The sequence below is a fragment of the Malus sylvestris genome, chromosome 7 (genome assembly GCF_916048215.2).
Source record: "Malus sylvestris chromosome 7, drMalSylv7.2, whole genome shotgun sequence".
Classification (NCBI taxonomy): domain Eukaryota; kingdom Viridiplantae; phylum Streptophyta; class Magnoliopsida; order Rosales; family Rosaceae; genus Malus; species Malus sylvestris.
This window is the reverse complement of record NC_062266.1, coordinates 28,299,688-28,304,871: the sequence shown is the minus strand read 5'-3', so window position 1 is coordinate 28,304,871 and position 5,184 is coordinate 28,299,688. Positions and strand designations below refer to the sequence as shown.

The following is a 5,184-nucleotide window of genomic DNA, read 5'->3' as shown; positions in this document are numbered from 1 at the left end:
AAAAAAACTTCGGGCTTACAAGTAGATAGATGATGAGTTTGGTTTTCTATCTAAACTTTGAATGTTTTTTGAATAAATCGTGAGTTTTTTTTTTCCTTATTTACTAACCTTGTCAAAATGGGACTAAAAAATAATGATGTTTTCGAGTATTTAATTGATATGTATTATTAATGAATGGGCACTAAATTAAAAATTTTGATGACACGTCATATAATTTGCAAATTTGGTCTATGTATTATTCTTTTTGAAGATTAGACTTGAATTAAAAAGAATATTTAAAAATAACAACCCACATAGTTACTAGATAGTAACTAAAAATAAATTAACAACCAAACAAAAATTTGTAAAAATTGAAAAGAATAAACATGCACATAGCATTTCGAACTTAGGATCTCTTGTTAATTTTAAACAACAAAAATTATTGTTTCTAATTAAACTTCTTGATCCTTTAATCAAATTTTATAAATTTATACTCTTATAAAAAGAAATTTGTAAAAAATGGAAAGTAAATAAGCACACATGGTGTTTGAACCCAAGACCTCCTCATCATTTTCAAATGACAAACCACCACTTCTAGTTAAATTTCTGCGTCTTTGAACCAAATTTTATAAATTTATACTCTTATAAAAACATATATAAATATACCGTCCTAATAATTTTAGTGCCCCTAATTTTTTTGGGCCCTGAACGGTCACCCTGCCTGCATTGGGCCTGGGCCGGCCCTGTCAGTTTCAATGGCGCTTCTCTTCACCATTTCAGAAAACCAAATGAAGTCCCATGACCTTGTTGTTTGGAGCTTCTTAGTTTCACTAGGGAAAACAGACACCATACCATCCATTCCTGCATATATTTTTCTCGTCATACAATGGTCACTATTAATGTTTATGCATGTTGAAAAATAAATTAAAGTTGGGTTCATAAGACAACCAGCCAACTTCTGTGCTTCTTCCTCTGTTAGCCTGGCAGCAAAGCCATTGAAGCTTCTCTTGTAGCTGTGCAGAAGCAGAGATTCGTGCGCAATATTGCTGGACAAATAAACGTCAAAAATCAAAATCGTCAAGATTTGACACTTTCAAACTCTGCCATAATTAAGCTCGAAAAACAAAGAGATGTAATAGATGGACAATCTCATCCAAGAACACCATCAAGTATTTATACTAAAAATGAAAAGCCATGCATTTCACGTGTTGCCTCTTTATTCTTAGGGGTATGGTTTGTGTTCCCATGATTATTTTACATATTTTAGGAGCGTATTGATATAAACGCTTAGTTTTTCAATTTCATTGCTAAAACATCTATTATTTTTAAGAATTTGATTAAACATTTTTTCTACAGTTTTGGTGATTAATTTCATTTTATTAAAAGTTCAATTTTAGACGTTCCTTTTTTTTCTTTTTCTTTTTTGAACCTTTTGGGTAATTTTCATGAAATTGTTTGCTAGCCACCCTAAAAAATTTCACATTACATCTCTACTTTCGTTTTCCTTTTTTCCATATCATTCCTTACCTATGAATTTGTTGTAGTTATATGCATCTCTCATTCTGGAGATTTTAGATTTTTTTTTATTGTTTATTATACTATTTAGTTTAGTGAATTAAATAGAATGTTCAAAACTCATTATCACATACATAATCATAGTAAAGGTACGTTTGATTGTATTGGTACATTTGATTACCTATAATATGAGCAATTTTGGTTTTATGGTACATTTATTTATTAGTACATTTAAAATCTAAACGTACTAAAAGTCGGTACGTTTATTTTCAAATGTACCATAAGTTTTAAATACATTTATATAACTATATGTAAAATTTTACCAAATTAATGAAGCTTTCTTATGAAAGTATTAATAACTTCTTTTTTTAATGTAGCAAGAGACTAATTAAATATAATAATAGAAATAAAAAATTCTCTCTTTTTTTAATGACAATAAGGATTTTTTTTTTGTCAAACAATAGATTATTAAATTTTAATAAATTATATGTTAGACTAGTCACCGACAAAGTTTGAACCCACGCCGCCATGCAAGGATTCAACACATTTCTACTACTGTAGTAAAATGCCACTTGCAATGACAATAAGGAATTAGTTAAATTAATATTTTTAATTAAAAAAGTCACAAATTTAAAATCCTTAGACTGTAGGAAATAGTTATTAGAGTATCTCCAAAGTAGATGTCAAAATGTCCAAATAAGTTATAACAGTAAAAAAAAGACAGCCACTAATTGTTTCCAACCGAAGTGTCAAATCCTATGTGGCATGACATGGAATGGCAGCAAAGGGGGCTTCTATCAAATTTGATAGGAGCTTCAAATATTTTTTAATTAATTATTAAATGTTTTTTAATTAGTTTAATCATTTATTATAATAAATGTTGATTGTTGAACGTGTAGTCTGTTCATATCCTGACACACCCCGTCCCGAAGGAGGGCATGCTGGCCGTCACGTGAGAGTGACGTAACCATTTGCACAGTACGGAAGCTTTAAGATACAATTTATAAGTTGATACACCCGAAGGTGAGTCCTAATTTTGTCCAATCTGTCAGAACACCGTCGAATTCCTCGTAGTCACCACACCTTTGTGATTCCTGAACCTGGAGGGGCGCAAAACCAAAATTGAGTGGGTCAGTAAAACAATTCTTTTCCAAATCCAAACATTTCTCAAAACGTTGTAACCCCTCTCCGTAAAACCTGTATACTTTCCCAGAAATGTAAAATATAAATATACATATATATTCTCAAACTTCATTTCTACTATCTCAACATTTTTCTTTATCAATCATGCCATGCCATGTCTAATTCAACAGTTAAGTATGGATGCATCGACAATAATCATATCAGGTGCAAGAAAGTAATCAACCGGAGGCCCTCTAATAGCCTTGTACGGTTGAATCTAGAGCTCAAAATCTATCACTATCACTCTGCCGGAGTCACCTCTGTGACCTGTACGGCCTTCTGCACATAGGTTACGCTCTAGTGCTTCTCTCATTAATCATCTGTGCACATAATCTAAGGTCACCCACCAGTCGAAATCTCACTAACACTCTTCGACTGGCCCGTCGCACCCACTCCGCGTGGACTGTGCGACCAGCATCTACTTGGATCCAAGGCGAGCGTGCGATGCGGTGAATACTATAAGCACTAAACCAAGGTGCAGGATTTGAGCTCAATATACATCAACATCATCATAACAGTAATTAAATACTCACCTGATACTCACCTGTGCGTCCGCCGCACCATTCATTCATATGCATCATATATCTCAAATCATACTTTTCATATCATTTCATGCATGGCAATTCAATTTACATTTCCATATATATTTCATATACTTCTATGCATGATCTTTCAATTCACGTTTTCATATCATTCTATATACCTTTCATTTAAAACATAATTTCATTCTAATTCAATTTCTGGGAAAGCGTCAAGTATATATATATACGGAAAACAAAACTGCCCACTCACCTGGAGTTCGCCCTACAACTCCCTAGCACAATACGCCAAGGCGTCATGACGATCGCCGCCTAGAACAGTAATCAAATCCAACCTCAGAATTCATATCGATAGAATACATAACTTATATAAAATACGTCACTACGTTGATCGATCCGGAAGATCTGCCACTCAGATTTTAAATCCATAACTTCCAGAGGTCCACATTATACCTCTAGGACAACATCCTAAAATTTCATTACCATCCAACGGTCGGATCTCAATTCACATTTTCACCTAATGTGAAAACTATAAAACGTTATTCGAACACCTAACCAACAATCCTCAATAACTTTCTCATACGGTGTTCAATTTAGGTATATGAATATACCACAGTGATCTACTCGACGTCACGGACGTCGAAATATTTTTAAAATAATTTTATTTTTATTTTTTTTTATTTTTACTGTAGCACCTTCTTCTTCCTTGGGTCGCCGGACTGGTTTTTCCGGCGGCCGTTTTCTGGGTAGTTTTTCAAATTGCTATAACTTTGTCATTTCTCAACGAAATCAAGTGATTCAAAAACGAAAGTTGTAGCCCTTGAAGAGACAAAGAGAATGGTACCTTGCACAACACCTAGTTCGCCGTAGTTTGGCCGGAAACTTCCTCGAAAGCCTCGGAGGTCGCCGGAAACTGGGTATTTTTCAAATGAGTATAACTTCTTCAATACTCAACGAAATTGAGTGAAACAAAAAGGAAAGTTGTAGTACTTGACGAGACGAAGAGATTAATACCTACCTCGACTCATAACTCGCCGGATATTCGCCGGAAAATGCCTCGAAAGCTCCGGCCAAACTTTGAACTTGTCGATCTCCGTGTTTTTACGTCCAAAAACTTCCAACGAAGCACTCCGAGCTTCCTTGGGACCTCACTAAGCTCGCTGTGATCTTGTTTTAGCCTAAATCGTAACCATTTAAAAGATCATGAACAGTACCATTTCACGGGAACTTTGAAACTAGGGTTTTTCGAAGCAAAACTTACCTGAAATTGGTGTCTACGTGATCGTGGAAGTTCCAGGAGTCCAAATGTGGTCTTATCTTGGACGTTTGTTTATGTTTTAGGTGGTTTTGGGTGAGGTTGAGCGTCGGAGAGGAAGAGAGAGAACTGAGAGTGAGAGAGAGTCGTGAGGGAAGAGAGATAGAGAGACAAGGTACGGGAATTGGGGAAGGTTTTGAGGGATGTGGGGATCCCACGTGTCCAACTCAATCCAAATTGTTAAATTTTCGCCCCTTAGTCCCGTTTAAGGGCATTTTTGTCTTTTCATGTCCTCGGAATTAAAATTCCGGGACGGGCTGTGACATATCCTGCCTCTTTCTTTCTTTTTTTAATCAATGATAGAGTTACAATAAAGATTAGAGAATGAAGGCCTCCTGGGATTAGCTCCCGAAGCTCTGGGGAGGCAAAACAGAGGATATGAAAAAAGATTAATTAATTGGTAAAGAAAATTGGTGAATGTTTATGGGATATGTGTGTACAGAATGGATGAGAAACCTGTTGAAGATCAACACCAGCCCAATTGGTGTTTATGTTGAAGTGTAATCTTGCCTTGGCCTAAGATGGATCCAGCCTACGGACAAAGAAAGATTCATACACATGCTAGAGAATTCTAGCAAAGTTCAAGTTGGTGGAAGAGTTTAGAAGAATGGTGAGGATTCCACCAACATACAAGATTAGTGTAGATAATTCTAG

General features: G+C 35.1%; 1 long non-coding RNA gene across 2 annotated transcripts; it reads right to left on the bottom strand.

Moving 5' to 3' along the window:
* Positions 1-590: 590 nt before the first annotated feature.
* On the bottom strand, positions 591-4,764 carry LOC126629944 (uncharacterized). 2 transcript variants are annotated; one of them, XR_007625895.1, is made up of 6 exons: positions 4,477-4,761; positions 4,234-4,393; positions 4,060-4,128; positions 3,469-3,527; positions 2,415-2,594; positions 591-649 (listed from the first exon to the last, which is right to left on the bottom strand). It is a non-coding gene; the product is annotated as an uncharacterized LOC126629944 (long non-coding RNA). The 2 variants fall into 2 exon arrangements; XR_007625894.1 differs by having other exon boundaries at positions 3,469-4,128; positions 4,477-4,764.
* Between the last annotated feature and the right edge of the window lie 420 nt (positions 4,765-5,184).